This window comes from Tupaia chinensis, unplaced genomic scaffold (assembly GCF_000334495.1).
Source record: "Tupaia chinensis unplaced genomic scaffold, TupChi_1.0 Scaffold146769_1, whole genome shotgun sequence".
Lineage (NCBI taxonomy): Eukaryota > Metazoa > Chordata > Mammalia > Scandentia > Tupaiidae > Tupaia > Tupaia belangeri.
Window position 1 is genome coordinate 634,981 of NW_006206624.1, and position 20,118 is coordinate 655,098.

Consider the following 20,118-nt stretch of genomic DNA (forward strand, 5'->3'; position numbering starts at 1 on the left):
GGTAAATTCACATTACAAGCTGTATTGATATATAGTTATTGAATGTATAAAAGAAATTAAAACAAAATAAAAACTTTTTTAAAGTTTAAGTTATATTAAAAAAAAGTTAATAACTGTCAATAAAACTTCTAAAAGACTGCTGAAAAAATATGTGAAGGGTTCCTTCCCTAGGGTCTGAAAAGATTGCTTCTGACTCTCTTCTCGGGGAGGACTTCCTTTTCCACTGCTTTCAGTGTTATTTAGATCTACCTTCTGTAAGGTTCTTTTCCTTTTTTGTCTATTTTGTGCCTGGTCATGCCTGAAGTAGGTATTGAGGAATATGATGAAACTGCATGAGCATCTCAGCATATTGTCAATTCTGGAAGATAAGAGGTTAACAGGATTTGTTTAAGCCTTGAACTATGAAAGATTTTTTTCTTTTGTCCTGGAATTGTGCTTCCCTGGGCAATTAAATTTTCTTAGAAACATAGTACGCTTCAGATCTATTTGCTTCTAGAAAATTCTGTCTAGTCACAATACCCAATGTTTTCTTTTTAAATATATTTCATCAACTTACTTTATTTCTCCACTTTCTCAATCCCACATCCACTCCTACAACATGGCAAATAAAAATACACAAAACTGAGTTAAATTTTCACATAAACAGTGATTTTCTTTTTTTTAAGTATATGCATGTACCATATAACAATTGGGGCATATTATACTAGATATGATTAAACAGAACAAGAAAACGAGACAATGAATACCAGATATTGGACAGGTTAGAGGAATGAAGGGATGGGAAGAATTAGGTTAACAGATATGAAAGTCCAGGCAGATAAGTGGAATTAATCCTAGAGTACTAGAGCACAACAGAGTAACATAATTGGTGACAATTCTATGTATACTTCAAAATAGAAGAGTGGTTTTGGAATGTGTGGAATCCAACATAATGAGATGCCTGAGATGGCAGGTAGCTTTACCATTCTGATGTCATCATTACACAATGTGTTCATGTTTTGAAAAATCATACTGCACTCTATAAATATGCATAACCTATATATAAATTAGAAATTATAATAATGAAATAAAACTTTTCCTATCTACTTGAAATTCAAATTTAACTGGATCCTGCATATTTTATCTTACAATCCAATGTAAGACTTCAATGGTGGTCACAACACAGACAAGAATAATGAAGAAATAGAAGTCCTATTGCCAGGCTTGAAAAGATCTTCTATACAGCCAATCCATGGCCTTGCACTTAGGGCAGCTGGATCCCACAAGGCCAACTATGTGTTTGCAATTCAACACTCTGCAGCTTGAAAAATGTGCTGGGTGCATGTGTGTGTGTGTGTGTGTGTGTGTGTGTGTGTGTGTGTGTGGCTAAAATCCCTAAAGGGAGAAGAATGAGACAAGGGATTGGGCCATGATCATGCCTCATGGAGAGTGCTTTTTTCATGCCACCACCAACTGACAATCTTTTTTTTTTTTAAGAGAGAAAATACCTTATATTTCTTCTGCTTACAAATCACTGTCTTGAAGTGGCTTTTTTCCCAATCAGCTTCACCAGGACTCGATGGCATGCATTCTTTCTCTGTCTCCCAAAGTGGAAATAGCATAGCAAATGTGTGACAACGCTTTTTGTTCAAACATTATTTAGTCTCAGATATTAGATATATAGAGACCCCTACACCCTCAAAATAGTGAAAATGCAACTTTTAAGCACACACACATTATTAATAAAATATACCATACATATATTAAGCCATACAGGCAGCCTACACACTCAAAGAATCAATATCTCACAAACTACGTTCTCCAAATATCATACAATTAAATTAGATATTTAATAAAATAGCATATCTTTAAAAGAATACCACATATGAAAAGAGGAAAAGTTAAAGACAGGAAAAAAAAACTTGAGAGTGAATAGGCAAACCATAAATTTGGAGAAGACATTTGAAAAGCCCATAAACATTAAAGAGCTTATATAAACACTCCTATAAATCAATAAGACAAAAATACACACCTAAGTTGAACACTTGGGAAAAAACATAGTCATTTTTAGAGGACAGACAGTGGTGCAGCAGTAAACCATGACACTCTGTAAGACAACTTCAAATGGAAAGGCTCCCAGTTCAAGTTCAGAGATGTCTCTGAGTACCCTGAGCAAGTGTTTGGACTGTCCTAAGAAAGTCAAATGTCATGAGAGGCAAAAACATGGGTACTATGATATAATTAAAAAAATACTAAAATGATGTGACCATTCTACACAATGTGAGATCTTTAGATTCTGGATCAACAGGAAGAAGAGCTATAAGGAAAATCTGGAGGCAATTGGGGAAAGTTGGACAAGAACTAAGCACTCAGGACCAGCAGTTAGCGTAATGGCTATGTCACTGGACTCTCACATAGTTGACCTTGGTTCGAGTCCTGGACCGGGTGGCTTAAACTCACGCCAGACGTGTGTGCGTGCATGCCCAAGATCCTGAGAGGTGAATGGAGGAGAAGGCATTGCGGTGTGGCCATCCCCCCGGTGGGTGATTTCTCGCTTTCTATCTCTCTGTCTCTCTCTGTCTGTCTGGCGAGCGCATGCGCCCTATAGCAAAAACCTCCCCCCCCCACAAAGTAACCCAAAAACAAAAACTAAGCACTCGACAATTGTATCAGCATGAAATTCCTTTGGTACAATAGTGTTCTGTGGTTGTATAGGGAATGCTCTTCTTAAGAAATACATCTTGAAGTATTTGATTGGTTCAGAAAAGTGTAGACACTTTCCTCTCTCTATCCTGTCTTTGTGTGTGTGTCAAATGTTCCAGAATGTATGCTAATAATTAATGAAGCCTGATGAAAGTGAACAGAGGTGTTCATTTTATTATTATTTAAGCACCTCAGTAGGTTAACATTTTTCAAAATAAGAAATTAGAAAATAAAATTTACTTATTTGAGAAAAGAAGGTGCACTGTATACCTTAATATATAAGCCACATATATAGTCATATGTAGATATAGCTATTAATGTAGTACATTACATACATCAAAAAAGTAACAATGTTTAGCAACAAGCTTATGGGCCATTAATTTTTAAAAAATTATCTTTTTTAATACTAAGAATGTGTTACTTTGCAACTACAATAAATAAAGAAACATTTTTAAAAACACTTTTCTAAAGAATTATTTATTTTTATTTTATTTATTATTATTATTATTATCTTTTTTTTTAACCTTGCTGTAGTCATCAGAGAGAAAATGGGAAAGTGAGAAAGCAAGCCACCTGGTCTGAGACTAGATCTGTGCTCAGGCATGTGGAGTCCAGCACCCTAGCCACTGTGCCACCTGCTTGGGCAAGAAAAAATTACAAAACGACTGAGCATTTAAGCCAGGTAACTGAAAAAAAAAATTTAAAAAGCAATAGTGCAAACTCAGATAAGAGAAATAATAAAGGCAAAAAATAATGACAGATGAATAAAAAGCAATAGAGAAGATTAATAAAAGAAAATTTTCGTTCTGTGAAAAGAATAATTAAATGCGCAGATTTTCTAGCAAAGGTGATTCTTATGTAAAAGTGAAATATGGGTAAATGATGATATAAAAGGGAAAACAGCTACAAATATAAGCATTTAAAACAATAAGATATATAAAAAGCTAGAGTAAATATACAAATCAATAGGAAAACAAAGTATCAGTATTGGATCAGCAGGTGGCATAGTGGTTAAAGTCGCTGGACCTCCCACATGACTGACTGTGGTTCAAGTCCTGGACCTGGCGACTTGCATCCCCCCTGGGGGGTGATTTCTCACTTTCTTTCTGACTCTCTCTGTCTTTCTGGTCAAATTAAAATAAGTAAATGAAGAAAAATAAGAAAAGAAATGAAGTGAAATAAATAATTCTTTTAAAAAATGGTATTAGTGTAAAAGGAAAGAAAGCATTTAATAGATTAATATTTGTTACATGAATTGATGATTGTCAAAGAATGTCTCTACAAAAAAAAAAAAAAAAGAAAAATTATGCCCAGAAGGGGGCAAATAGGAAATCTCTGTAACTTCTGCTTAGTTTTTTGTAAACTTAAAACTGCTGTAAAAAGAAAATTGGCTATTAAAAGTATAAATGTTTATATACTTAGAGTAAGGTAATTTTACAGATGATTTATGCCAAAGTATAAAATACATGCTTCAATCATATATATTTTTCCAGAGAATAGAAATAGAGTAAAAGCTGCTGAAAAGATTATACTGGGCATCTCTAATCTTGTTTCTAAAACAAGAGGAAAATCTACTCCTCTTTCAGTTATGAATGCAGATGCAAAGATCCAATAGAAAATAAGAGCTGAACAAATTCAACAGTGCAAGATGAATACAATACATGATGATTACATGGGATTTTTCTACAAGAACAAAATGATTATTTCAATATAAAATCTGCAAATAAAAACATTAATAGACTTAAGGGGAAAAAATTGTATGTCAATGTCTGTACAAATAGACTCAAAACCTCTCTATTCTAAAACCCAAAAGTTCAGCAATGTGTGCAATCATAGAAACCTTCTTAACTTGATAAAGATTACATGCCCAAACCTACAGTAAACATTACTTGAATAGATGGATACACTGGGTTGTTGGAAAAGTCATGACGTACTTTTACTATACAAAAATGCAGCATGACTTTTCCAGCAACCTAATATTTAACTCATCAAGATCTGAGACAAGAAACATCTTAACTGTCAATATTAATGTTTACTTTGTTATTTGAAATATTGGCCAATTCTAATAAGGAAAGAAAATGAATGAAAAGTATAAAAATTCGGGACCAGCAGTTAGCGTAATGGCTGTGTCGCTGGACTCCCACGTAGTCGACCGCGGTTTGCGTCCTGGACCCAGTGGCTTAAAACTCACGCCGGGTGCGTGTGCGTGCGTGTCCAAGATCCCAAGAGGAGAATGGAGGAGAAGGGATTGCAGCATGGCCATCCCCCCTGGGGGGTGATTTCTCACTTTCTGTCTCTCTGTCTCTCTCTGTCTGTCTGGAGAGTGCACATGCCCTATAGCGAAAACCTCTCAAAAAAAATTAAAGATAACATTTGTGAGTGCATTTTAGCTGTTAATGAACAATTTTGTATACTTAAGGAGAAAATTCACTTCATTTCTTGGGCATAATTTCCAACTCTCATCATTTTTTATAACATTTCAATTTAAATTGGCTCCATTGTTCAACTATTTTCTACATGAAAAATATTTTAGTATGAGGAATTGTTCTTTCATCAAAGAAATGGTTTTCATAATGTTAAAAAAAGAATTGAAAAAAATAAAGCTGTCAAAAATTTCAATCTAATATGATATGATAATCTAGTCAGGAATAAATAATAAAATGAACAGATACAAGACATGCTAGATAGAAGATCATAGTTTAAAACAAAATCTTAACGGACCAACAGTTATCGTAATGGCTGTGTTCCTGGACTCCCATGCAGCCAACTGCGGTTTGAGTCCCGGACCTGGTGGCTTAAACTCATGCTGGGCACGTGTGCGTGCATGCTCAAGATCCTGAGAGGTCAATGGAGAAGGGATTGCGGTGTGGCCACCCCCCAGGGGAGTGATTTCTCACTTTCTATCTCTCTGTCTCTCTCTGTCTTTCTGGAGAGTGTACATGTCCTATAGCAAAAACCTCTCCCCCCCACACCCAAAATAAAGCAAAAAAAAAAAACCCCTGAAAAACAAAATCTTAAGATTAACAGATGGCATAATGTTTATGTCACTGGACTCTCACATAGTAATCTGTGGTTTGAGTCCCGGACCTGGTAGCCTAAAACTCATGTCAAGTGAATGTGAATGCATGACCAAAAATCTCAAGAGAAGAACAGAGGAGAAGAGACTATGGAGGGATGATTTCTCTATTTCTGTCTCTCTGTTTCTCTAGTGAGTGCACACACCCTATAGCAAAAATCTTTCTCTCTTTAAAAACAAACAAACAAAAAACAAAGATACTGCACTCATGGAATCGACTTTCTAATGGAGAAAGACAACAAATAATATAATGACTCTTGTGGTGATAAGTGCTATTTAAAAAAAGAAGCTCAGGGTGGCTGTGAGTCTCTATTACACAGCACAGGATTTGTTAAAGGTGTCAAGAATAAGGCCTACTTTAAGAGATACCAAGTGAAATTTCAAAGACGACAAGGGGGTAAAACTGATTACTATGCTCAGAAACACTTGGTGATCCAGGATAAAAATAAGTACAACACACCCAAATATAGGATGATAGTTCTTGTAACTAACAGAGGTATCATTTGTCAGATTGCTTTTACCCGTATAGAAGGGGATATGATAGTCTGCGCACCTTATGCAGACGAACTACCAAAACACAGTGTGAAGGTTGGCCTGACAAATGATGCTGCAGCATATTCTACTGGCCCACTGCTGGCCCGCAGGCTTCTCAGTAGGTTTGGCATGGACAAGATCTATGAAAGTCAAGTGGAAGTGACCGGAGATGAGTACAGTGTAGAAAGCATCGATGGTCAGCCTGGGGCCTTCACCTGTTATTTGGATGCAGGCCTTGCCAGAACCACCACTGGCAATAAAGTTTTTGGGTACCTGAAGGGAGCGGTGGATGGAGGCTTATCTATCCCTCACAGTACCAAACGATTCCCTGGTTATTCTGAAATCAAGGAATCTAATGCAGAGTCCATCAGAAGCACATCATGGGCCAGAACGTTGCAGACTACACGCGATACCTAATGGAAGAAGATGAAGCCGCCTACAAGAAACAGTCCTCTCAGTACATCAAGAACAGTGTAACTCCAGACATGATGGAGGAGATGGAGAAGAAAGCTCACACTGCTATACGAGAGAACCCAGTCTACGAAAAGAAGCCCAAGAAAAAAGTTAAAAAGAAGAGGTAGAATCATCCCAAAATGTCCCTTGCCCAGAAAAAGATCAGGTAGCCCAGAAGCCAAGCTTCTGCAGAGCTCAGGAGTGGGCTGCTGAGAGCTAAACTAAACAATTTTCTATGACTTTATTCAAGATAAAGTCAATAAACTTCACAACAAAGCAGAAAAAAAAAAGAGAAAAAGAAAAAATAGAGTAAAGGGGCACAGAAGAAAAATGAGTGAGTCGAACTTTTATGAAGTAGCCAGATAGGGTGCTACTTGAAAATAGATTTGAACTAGGTGCAGATTTGGGGTCAGAAAGGGGGGAAGGGAAGAATGGGAAGCCTTTCGGGCAGAGTGAACAGACGTAATGTGTATACTGGTCTGATGTGTTCCAGAAACAAGAAGCAAGTGTGGCTGAGTAATTGGCTAGAATAATTCAAGGATAATTATTATAGAATTAATGGGATTGTTAAACCAACTGCGGTGGTGGTTACTTGAATATACACATGTTATAAAATTGTCCAGAGCTAAATATACACACACACACGCTTGTAAAATGGAGAAACCTGAATAAGGTCACTGGATTTTATCAATGTTAATTTTCTTGTTGTGGTATTATATTATAGTTTTACAAGATGTTACCACTGGGAGAAATTATGTATGTGTTTATAGGATCTCTCTGTATAATTTCTTTCTTTATTTCTTCTTCTTTTTTTTTTTTTTTTAGGTTTTTGTCATAGGGTATGTGCTCTCAATATATACAGAGAGGGAAAGTGAGGAAGCACCTCCCAGCGGATGGCTATGCTCAGGCAGCAATCCCTTCTCCTCCATTCTCCTCTTGGGATCTTGGGTATACATGCACATGCAACCATGTATAATTTCTTTCCATTGTATATGAATCCCAAGAAGAGAAGAAATTTTTTTTTAAAGAACGAAAGGAGATAGAGTTGGAGATTGGGGGCATACTTTAACCTAGAGCTCAAGAGTCCACTGATAGGTTGGGTACAGATTATGAGAGAAATTCTTAAGGTTAGTCCAAAATTTTGTGGCCCTGGCATGTGGCTGGATGTGGTGGTTCTTAGGAAGAAGGAGAATGGTGAGTAAAATCCAGGTTTAGAGGCCAGTGAATTCTTTTTGGAACTTATTAAATTTATGATTTCTAACACAACTATAAGTAAAAGATATATAGTGGGACCAGCAGATAACATAATGGTTATGTCGCTGGACTCCCACGTAGTCAACGGCAGTTCGAGTCTCAGACCTGGTGGCTTAAACTCATGCCAGGTACATATGCATGTGTGCCCCAAATCCTGAGAGGAGAATGGAGGAGAAGGAATTGCAGCTTGACCATCCCCCGCCCCCCGACCCGGGAAGTAATTTCTCACTTTCTATCTCTCTGGCAAGTGCATGTGCCCTATAGTAAAAAAATGTCTAACAAAAATCTCTGTCTAATATGCTAGATATTGCCCAACAGAAAATGGAAATTGATGATGACTGATTGACAAAAATCCTTCTGTTTATTGTTTGACTATATCAAACTTTTGTTCTCTGGTAGTAATTTTATTTTTAGCCATCATTCTTGTGTGTATATGTATGTATTTCAGAATTTCCCACTTACCTTTTCAATCTCCCCGCTCAACTCATTCTGATATTTTATCATCTTGTTTTGAGTATATTTAATTTGCTAAGTTCATGTTTCTACTAATTTCATGGTAAGAGAATTTTCTGGGAATGTTCTTTTGGACACTACTCTTGTATACACAGGTGGTAGATATTCACACAATTTTCATGACTTATTTTCATGTCACTCAGAGGCAGTTTTGTCCATGCTTTTTTCTTTTCAATATATTTTTTTCACTCCTTTGTGTAGATTGAAGATTTGTTCCTCCCCGCCCCAAAGCTAAATGTTGAAAGTCTACCCACTAATGTGATGGTATTAGAAGGCGGGGCCTTTGGGAGGTGATTAGGATTAGATGAATTCATGAGGGTAGAACACTCAGGAATGGAATTAGTGGTTTTATGAGAAAGCTTGTCCCCTGTCTCTCTCTCAACCACCAAAATCAGTATTCTGCAACCTCAAAGAGAGACCCCATCAGAGCATTACCATACTGGGATCCTGATCTCAAACTTACAGCTTCCAGAACTGTAAGAAGTAAGTGTCTGCTATTTAAACTATCTAATCTATGACATTTTGTTATAGCAGCCCCAATGGACTATAATACACATTCCTATTCAATAATTTAAGCATGCATATTATCTGTTCAGCTCCTAAAGACATTGGAGCTTGTGATCCCTATCATAATGTAGTTAATTTAAATGGATAGAGTGTTGGCCCACCAGAATTTGTTGAATAATCCAACATTATTAAGTATCACCTTCATCTAAGTGAAGCCCTTAACAAATTTGGTTCTTTCTGTATCTATTGCTCTTTTCAGTTGATTTCTCTGCCTTTCCTACCCTAGCATCAAACCTGTAGGATGGTTTTATTACTAGACTAATTTAAAATATCTGTTAATATAAGTCATTATTTATTACTGCTCAACTTTAAGACTTTTTAGCTAATTTCACATGAATCTTTTTTTTTTTTTGAGAGATTTTCACTGTAGGGCGCGTGCGCTCGCCCGACAGACAGAGAGAGACATAGAGACAGAAAGCGAGAAATCGCCCCCCAGGGGGGATGGTCACGCCGCAATCCCTTCTCCTCCATTCTCCTCTCGGGATCTTGGGCACGCACGCACACGCGCCCGGCGTGAGTTTTTTTAAGCCACCGGGTCCGGGACACGAACTGCGGTCGACTACGTGGGAGTCCAGCGACATAGCCATTAAGCTAACTGCTGGTTCCCACATGAATCTTTTTGTAGGAGACTTTGAAATCATTTTGTCAAGTTTTAAAAATACTTTTTGAATTTTTAGAGGAAATACATAAAGTATGTGGTTAATATGGAGAAATCTTACTCTTATTAATTCCTATTCTTGGAGTTGTTTTCACAACTTTTTTTTTGGATTAGCTTTTATAGTCAGCTTTTCAAAGCAACAGCTCCTAAATTCACTGAACAATTTAGTGAAGATTTTTGTTATATAATTAATTCATTCAATATTTAATGTTTTTCCCACCTTCCCTAGGTTTATCTTGTTGCTACCTTTTTAACTTGAGTTAAATGATTAGTAGATTCATTTCTATTCTTTCTGTTTAATAAATAAGCATATAAGGGGAGCCCACAGGTGGCACGTAGGTTAAGGCAGCTTGATCCCACATGGTTGACTGTGGTTTCAAGTCCCAGACCCTGTGGCTTTAAAATCACTCTGGAATTTTTGTGTGTATGCCCAAAGTCCCAAGAGGAGACTGGAGGAGAAGAAATAGCGGTGTGGTCATCCCCCTTGAGTCATAATTTCTCACTATCTCTCTCTCTCGGGTGAGTGACTGTGCCCTATAGCAAGACTTAAAAATAAATAAAATCAACATCCAAAGATATTAGATTTCCTGCAGACATCTTTATTTATTTTTTTCACTTCATCGCTGTCAAGGGAACCTAAGAAAACTAATGTGGCATGAGTGCCTATTTTATGAGTACTTATTTTGTTAAGGGGAAAAATGTATTTCCAAAGACAGGGCAACATGAGAAAGTTAAAACAAGAATTCAAGAAATCTAGGTCATGTTTGGTTAAAAATGATATGTGTCAAACAAATCAAGAGGCAGCCTCCCCAGTTTGCTAGTAAAGTAACAAGGAAGAAAGAAGAAATAGTAAAAATGAATAACATAATAAACTAACTGACACACTATTACCTATATTGTTAGGAATTTTCAATTAAGTTGGAGTTGGGGGAGAAGGGAAAAACCCTTGACCTTCACATGTCAAAGAATAAAATAAAATAAATTTCATATCTCCACCATGACAGGTACTCTGACCCCCAAACCTAGTGTCCATACCTACCAGAAAACTAGACAGCTGACTTCAATGTTTTTAAAAAATGTTGCCAGAAGGAGGACCAAAAGGTAAAGGCTCCAGATACCACATGGCAGATCATGGTTATAGGCCCAGATTGGTGGTTTCAAAATTATGCCAAGTGCATGTGTGTCCATTTCCAAAATCCCAGGAGGAGGAGGGATCGTGGCATGGCCATCTTCCCTAGGGAGTCATTTCTCACTTTTCTTCTCACTCTCTCTCTCTTGGCAAGCACATGCGCCATAAGGCAAAATTTAAAAAAAAAAAATGTTGCCAGAGGATACATGTATTTGTGGAGGGTGGAGAAGCAGAGAGAAAGTGAGAAAGCACCCTCTATGGGATATGGTCACACTACAATCCCTTCTCCTCCATTTCTATTCCTTTCAGGATTTGGGGCACTTAGGCAATCAGACTTAGCATCCTTCTCAAGCCATTGGGTCCAGGGCATGGAACTGTGAACCATGTAGTCAGCCATGCAGGACTGAGCTGCCTTAACTACCATATCATGGGCTAGCCCACTGACCTTGATTTTAAAAACAGATCAATTAAAGATAATATAAGAATATTGTCATAAAAACTCAGCAAGTCCTTAAATTTGATAATGATCTATAAAAGGAATGAGAATAATAATAATAATTATAATAATAATTAGATTAAATTAAATCTCACTTTGATCCATCACTTGTCAGACTGCTAGGAAATTAAATTTCTGGCTTTCCTGGAAACATTTATCTGTTTGGAGTTGAACCAGAATATATAGGAGTCTGCTGCAAGCCCTCCAAAACAAGCTAAAGGCTTCTGTCTCCATTCTGTCAGGGTTCAGCATTGATGTCATCATTTTTATGCCCACAGTGATTCCTTTATGTCCAGACATTCATTCCCTGCTGAGATAAAAAAAACATGGTGCTCTGTGTCCAATCTCTTTAAAACAGCCATTGTCTCAGGGGACTTACCATCTTCTCAGGGCCTTGATACTAAGCTCCCAGTCCTCTCTGGGAAAGTGGATTAACAGGCCCTTTTCCTCCCTTCTCACATTTGGGTAAATCTTTTCTTTCTTGAACACACTCTTCCTCACTCCCCTCCTGCTTTTTTTCATTGTTCTTTTGAATGGACTTATATTTTTATGAAAGACATCCACTTTTAGGATGCTTCAGTCTTTAGTCCTATAAAAATGTTTAAACTTAAGAAAATTCCAAAGGACAAAGTCTGAGATTCCTGCATGGAGTGGGAATAAAAGGAAAACATGGAAAGTACACATACTAACAGCTCATGAGGGACACATGCTATAAATTCAAACAATATAATTCTAAAGAACTGCAAGAATAGATAAACTGCAACTACATACCTCAGTGTGGACCAGTCTCTCAGATATAGCGTTGAGTGAAAGAAGTCAGACACAAAAGAGTACATGCCACTCAATTATGTTAATATAAAATGCAACGACAGATAACTAATCTATGCTATAGACATCAGGACAGTGTACACAAAGAACTGAAATGGTACACAGGAGGGACTCCTAAGGTAATAATGCTATTCTCTTTCTTCACTTGGTGCTAACTGTTTGAACAGTACAATTGCAAACTGTACATTTTTCTGTATTTACATAATATTTTAATAAAAACAGTAACTCATGCTCAGTAAAAAACTTAGAGAATACAGAAAACTTATATGCCATAATAAAGAACTACTGAGATATTTTGATTAAATTTTTTCCAGTATCTTTTCTGTGCATAGACATGTACACAAACTCATGTGCATGTGCATATATGTCTATGTATGTGTGTGTGTAGAAACAAGTCTGTCTTATTAAGACATATAGATTCATTCATTTAATAAATCTGTATTGAGTTCCAATCAGGTAATTATCTAGACCAGGAGTTAATGAACAATGGCCATATGTCAAACCTAGCCTACTGCCTATTTTTGAAAATAAAATTTTATTAAAAGACAGTCTTATTAACTTCACACTCACTGATTTACTTTTTGTCTAAGGCTGATTTTGTGGTATAATGGCAGAATTAAGGAGCTGTGGGGGAGATTGTATGGCTTCCGAGGTCTAAAATATTTAATATGTCTTTACAGAGAAAGACTTATTAAACTCCTGATCTAGACTCAGAGGATACAGTAGTGAATAAAACAAAGTCTTGGCTTCCTGGGACTAGATCTGGTGATGGAATACAGACAATAAACAACTAGGCTTACAAATGAATGTCTGGTACACACTGTGAAACAAATGAGGGTCCAGAGAGTGCTAAAATTCACAGTTTTGGAGATGGTCATCTAACTGGGTAAGAATGGAGTAAATCTCTGAAGGAAGTGAAGGTGTAAACCATGCAACTATCTGGCAAAAGTTGAGGCCCAGGGGACATTCTTTGTCCCTAACATGGATGTGGACCTGGAGTGTTTTCAGCAAAACAAGGAAGGCACATGTGACTGGACTACAACAAAGGAGAACAGTAGCCCAGAGGGGCAGGGCATGGTGGACCCTTTCGGCTAAAGTAATACATGCCACTCAATTATGTTAATATAAAATGCAACGACAGATAACTAATCTATGCTATAGACATCAGGACAGTGTACACAAAGAACTGAAATGGTACACAGGAGGGACTCCTAAGGTAATAATGCTATTCTCTTTCTTCACTTGGTGCTAACTGTTTGAACAGTACAATTGCAAACTGTACATTTTTCTGTATTTACATAATATTTTAATAAAAACAGTAACTCATGCTCAGTAAAAAACTTAGAGAATACAGAAAACTTATATGCCATAATAAAGAACTACTGAGATATTTTGATTAAATTTTTTCCAGTATCTTTTCTGTGCATAGACATGTACACAAACTCATGTGCATGTGCATATATGTCTATGTATGTGTGTGTGTAGAAACAAGTCTGTCTTATTAAGACATATAGATTCATTCATTTAATAAATCTGTATTGAGTTCCAATCAGGTAATTATCTAGACCAGGAGTTAATGAACAATGGCCATATGTCAAACCTAGCCTACTGCCTATTTTTGAAAATAAAATTTTATTAAAAGACAGTCTTATTAACTTCACACTCACTGATTTACTTTTTGTCTAAGGCTGATTTTGTGGTATAATGGCAGAATTAAGGAGCTGTGGGGGAGATTGTATGGCTTCCGAGGTCTAAAATATCTAATATGTCTTTACAGAGAAAGACTTATTAAACTCCTGATCTAGACTCAGAGGATACAGTAGTGAATAAAACAAAGTCTTGGCTTCCTGGGACTAGATCTGGTGATGGAATACAGACAATAAACAACTAGGCTTACAAATGAATGTCTGGTACACACTGTGAAACAAATGAGGGTCCAGAGAGTGCTAAAATTCACAGTTTTGGAGATGGTCATCTAACTGGGTAAGAATGGAGTAAATCTCTGAAGGAAGTGAAGGTGTAAACCATGCAACTATCTGGCAAAAGTTGAGGCCCAGGGGACATTCTTTGTCCCTAACATGGATGTGGACCTGGAGTGTTTTCAGCAAAACAAGGAAGGCACATGTGACTGGACTACAACAAAGGAGAACAGTAGCCCAGAGGGGCAGGGCATGGTGGACCCTTTCGGCTAAAGTAATGAATTTGGGTTTCACTCTAAGTGTGGCAGGAAACGATCAGAATGGTTACATTAGGAGAGTGATGTGATCTGGCTTATAAATATCTGTATTCATGTTGATATTTGGGCACTAGTGTTCCACAGCAGTGAAAAGCATGAGGGTTTGGTGTAAACATAACCAATTCAAAGCTTATCTTTACCACTTGATATATGAATGACAATGGGCATGTTACATAAATTTTTTAGGCCTCATTTTTATCATCTGTATAATGGATTTAACATGTCTATCTCATACAATTGCTGTATTATGTATGTTTAGTCCAATATTTGGCAGGCAAATGTTTAACAAATGGTAGCAATGGATAGAATTTGTTTCTATCTATGATCTATAATGAAACAAGCTCTCTCTCACTCTCCTCTCTATGAGGTAGTATGCACAGTGATTAAAAGGGAGGACATTACAATCATACTGCAAAAGATCATCTTCAACTCCACCCTTTATTAGTTGTTTGATCTTTTGCATGTTACTTAACCATTCTGGACTCCAGTTTTTAAATCTGTAAAATGCAGAAAGTCATGGTACTTTCTTCAAAGGGTTTGCTATGAAGATTAAAGGAAGTAAACCATGTAAAGGTCTTAGAACAACCTAGCATACAGGAGGTACTACACACAGGGTAGCTACTAGCAAATATAGTGCTTTGGTTCAATATAGGAAAAGGTGCTTCTCTAAGACATTCTTTATATCCATTAGAAAAGCATTCTAATATACTGAATTGCTAAAACAAAACACATTACTTGTGTTATTTTTAAAAAACCATTGTTTGAAACATACTAAAACATGGTATTTTAATTTCTATTTGTCTGACTACTTATGAAATTATTTTTCCTTATACCCTGACTGCTTATCAACAATTTATTGTTCTATCTGTTAATTATCTTTTCATGTTTTTGGTCCATTTTTCCACTGTGGTTTTTCTTGTGTCCCATACTAATTTTTGGAAACTCTCTTTTTATTAGAGTATTAACTATTTGTCATGTTCCTGACAACTATTTCCCTCAGATTTCTGTAATTTAATATGATAATCTCTGCACAATAATTAAAACATCAATCATTCTAAGCAGAGATAAAAACAAGTATGTTGGTAGAGAGAATGCAGAGTTTTGCAAGGGGATGGGTTGCAAATGTGAGGAACAAGTAGAGAAAATTATGCAAAACAGTGTACATGTTGAGCTGAGAATGCTTAAAGGATTTGGATTTTATTCTAGAGAACATGAAACCAAGGAAGAATGTTAAACTGGGAAGTGACAAGCTAAGGTTAAGATCATCCTGGCAGCAGTGTGGACAATGGGTTGGCAGGGCGCTAAAATATTCATGGCAGAGGGACTTAGCTCTCAACACACCAGCCCTTTACAGGAGCAAGAACTGTTAAACAGTACAACACACTCCCTCCCCTTTTGGCCCCAGGCAACTGCTAATGAGAGGTGTTGGGGCAGAAGGAAGTTGTTTCTGTCAGCCACCATATTAGGTGACACAGTGGCATCTGTACCAAGAGCAGCAAGCACAACAAGCAGTTAGGCAAGAACAGGCACTGGAGGCCTCTCTACATTAGCTAGTACTTAAGCAGGAAGTGACAAAGAGAAAGAGTGAATTATTGTTGGGCTTGTGATTCTGAAGTCAAATGCTCAAATGACATTGGCAAACTCTCTTAACACAGCTGCAGGAATAGGTTTGACCACAACCTTATACCTACTAATCTTAATAGCATTACTTTATAAATGTTCTACCTTTGAGTTTTGATTTTCTTTTTTTTCTTTCACTTTCTCTCTCTTTTTTTTTTTTTTTTTGTTCACTGTAGGGCACATTTGCTCGCCAAAAAGAGACAAAGCGAGAGAGAGAAAGTAGTAATCACCTCCCTACCCAGGGGAGATGGCCACACCACAATCTCTTCTCCCTCATTCTCCTCTCAGAACTTTGCACATGTATGCACACATGCGCAGCTTTTTTCAAACCTGTAATCAGTTGGCCGTGTGGGCTTCATCTGCCTTCCCTCTATGCCACCTGCTGGCCCGAGTTTTGCTTTTCTAATTGTCTCATACTTTCCTTAGAAAAGCATTTACCACTTTTGTCATTCAGCTTCATATTTACAGTGTTCTTGACAAAAATATAGTCTAATCTATTTTTATTTGTGACTTATTGGTTTCCTCGTAGCTTCATAAATGGTCAGCTCTTGATAAGATTATATGATTTTCTTCTCATCAGATGAATCTGCCAAATCTGATATCAATATAGTCAATCTAGTGACTTTTATTTTGAATTACATGTAGCTAGATTTCATATTCTAACCTAGTCTGATAACTTGTTATTTTAATTAGTTAATGTACTTAATATATATTATCAAGTGTTTTCTGTTTTTCTGTGCTTTCTTGCTCAATCATTTGTCCTCAATCTTCTGATTTCATTGTGTGTTTTCTCCTATTGTCTTCTCCTCCCCCATCACTTAATAAAGAAAGCAGGCAGTAAGCTTTTACAATAGTTTCACCAGTTGCCATTTTAGCTTTTCAAATGTAAAATTAGTCCCTCCTCTCTAATTATAAATATTAATAATAAGCCATTTCTAATGACTTCCCCAGGTTGGTTGATGAAATTAGCACATTCATTTTTTTTACCAATCCCCAGTCCCTCCAAAATCTCACACCTCCTAGTTTTTGTTGCTGTGTTCTGGATAGTGTCCCAGTTTCATATTATTAAATTATTTTCTCATTATCTATGTTCTATTTCAAGAATTATATTTGCATTGTTTTATAATCATATTTACATATTAATTTGGATTTAAGCCTATATTTTTAATCATGTCTCAGTTGGCCAAATTATTTCTTCAAATACTCTTTTCAAGAAAAACATATAAGGTCATCCTGACTTTTTTCCATCTGTAGGTAACCTGAGTTTCTGCTTGAGTGCATTTATGATTCTTTTTTTAACATCAAAAGTCAGAAATTTCACAAAAATATTGTAGATATGGTTGTGTTTCATTTATTATACCTCATTCATGATAAGTCTTTTTGATCTGTAGATGCAGCTCTTCTGTTCAGTAAAAATGTCCTCAATTATATTCTTAAAACATAACTCAAATGTCCCCAAACTTTGCTTTCCTGTTGCTATGAATAAGATGATAATCATTAATACTGAAAACTTACTAGCTACAAGTTTCCATCACCAAACATAGGCTTATATACTCTCGCTTCTGATTTGTGATCTGTTTTAGGGAAGGATCCCATGGCAATGTTCTTTGAACCCTGGAGTGTAAATGTTTACTGAGGCAGACCTACCAGTTTACACATAACCTTTTTTTTCCCTTTTTGCAAGAATATGACACCAGGAGTATGCACAGGAAACCAGGGCAGTTCTGAGATCAAGTCCTAACACTGCTTCTTATTTCTACATGAACGTAGGCAAGGTATTAACAGTTCTAAACTTCATTTTCTTCAACTATAAAATTGGGATGATAAATTAAATGCTAATCATAGGGTCATCATAGAGACAGAAACAGCATACACTTAACCTTGTGCCTGATAAATTGTAGATCCTTCACAAACATTGGCTATTTTTACAGGCCAGTCCCACAGCCTAATGTTTGGGGGAACTGGATCCCATGTCGTTAACTGCAGTTCTGAAAGTCCTGGCTCTGGTGACTTGCAAAACCTGCTGAGAGCATGTGTGTACATGCATACAATCCTAACAGGATGGAAAAAAAGGTAAAGGGTTAGCAGCATAATCTGCCCCATTGCAGAGTGTCTTCTCCGTCTCCTTCTCACTCTCTCTCTCTCTCTGATGAGTGCATGCACCCTCTGGCAATTTTTTTTATAATGACTAATATTTACAATTATCCCTTGGTGCTTTAATGAGAACCACTTCTTTCCTTTGTTTAGTCTTATGTAAACAGGCCAGACTCGCTCTTCCTTTATGGTCAATTCCACTTAGAAAACTTGCTGTGTGTCTGAAACCTGGCTTTTGTTAAGTCTTCTTTCCCACACCCTGTCATCTATCTGGGATTTGAGTCCTTTAGAAATGCCTGTGTGGAGTGACCAGCAGATGACATAATGATTACATTAGCTGGACTCCCAGATGAATCTGCCAAATCTGATATCAATATAGTCAATCTAGTGACTTTTATTTTGAATTACATGTAGCTAGATTTCATATTCTAACCTAGTCTGATAACTTGTTATTTTAATTAGTTAATGTACTTAATATATATTATCAAGTGTTTTCTGTTTTTCTGTGCTTTCTTGCTCAATCATTTGTCCTCAATCTTCTGATTTCATTGTGTGTTTTCTCCTATTGTCTTCTCCTCCCCCATCACTTAATAAAGAAAGCAGGCAGTAAGCTTTTACAATAGTTTCACCAGTTGCCATTTTAGCTTTTCAAATGTAAAATTAGTCCCTCCTCTCTAATTATAAATATTAATAATAAGCCATTTCAAATGACTTCCCCAGGTTGGTTGATGAAATTAGCACATTCATTTTTTTTACCAATCCCCAGTCCCTCCAAAATCTCACACCTCCTAGTTTTTGTTGCTGTGTTCTGGATAGTGTCCCAGTTTCATATTATTAAATTATTTTCTCATTATCTATGTTCTATTTCAAGAATTATATTTGCATTGTTTTATAATCATATTTACATATTAATTTGGATTTAAGCCTATATTTTTAATCATGTCTCAGTTGGCCAAATTATTTCTTCAAATACTCTTTTCAAGAAAAACATATAAGGTCATCCTGACTTTTTTCCATCTGTAGGTAACCTGAGTTTCTGCTTGAGTGCATTTATGATTCTTTTTTTAACATCAAAAGTCAGAAATTTCACAAAAATATTGTAGATATGGTTGTGTTTCATTTATTATACCTCATTCATGATAAGTCTTTTTGATCTGTAGATGCAGCTCTTCTGTTCAGTAAAAATGTTTTCAATTATATTCTTAAAACATAACTCAAATGTCCCCAAACTTTGCTTTCCTGTTGCTATGAATAAGATGATAATCATTAATACTGAAAACTTACTAGCTACAAGTTTCCATCACCAAACATAGGCTTATATACTCTCGCTTCTGATTTGTGATCTGTTTTAGGGAAGGATCCCATGGCAATGTTCTTTGAACCCTGGAGTGTAAATGTTTACTGAGGCAGACCTACCAGTTTACACATAACCTTTTTTTTCCCTTTTTGCAAGAATATGACACCAGGAGTATGCACAGGAAACCAGGGCAGTTCTGAGATCAAGTCCTAACACTGCTTCTTATTTCTACATGAACGTAGGCAAGGTATTAACAGTTCTAAACTTCATTTTCTTCAACTATAAAATTGGGATGATAAATTAAATGCTAATCATAGGGTCATCATAGAGACAGAAACAGCATACACTTAACCTTGTGCCTGATAAATTGTAGATCCTTCACAAACATTGGCTATTTTTACAGGCCAGTCCCACAGCCTAATGTTTGGGGGAACTGGATCCCATGTCGTTAACTGCAGTTCTGAAAGTCCTGGCTCTGGTGACTTGCAAAACCTGCTGAGAGCATGTGTGTACATGCATACAATCCTAACAGGATGGAAAAAAAGGTAAAGGGTTAGCAGCATAATCTGCCCCAGTGCAGAGTTTCTTCTCCGTCTCCTTCTCACTCTCTCTCTCTCTCTGATGAGTGCATGCACCCTCTGGCAATTTTTTTTATAATGACTAATATTTACAATTATCCCT

At 36.6% G+C, this 20,118-nt stretch overlaps 1 pseudogene; it reads left to right on the plus strand.

Annotated features, from left to right (window-relative positions):
• Positions 1-6,965, plus strand: part of LOC102477905 (60S ribosomal protein L5-like) — a 57,296-nt pseudogene extending 50,331 nt beyond the window's left edge.
• The last annotated feature ends 13,153 nt before the right edge of the window (positions 6,966-20,118 follow it).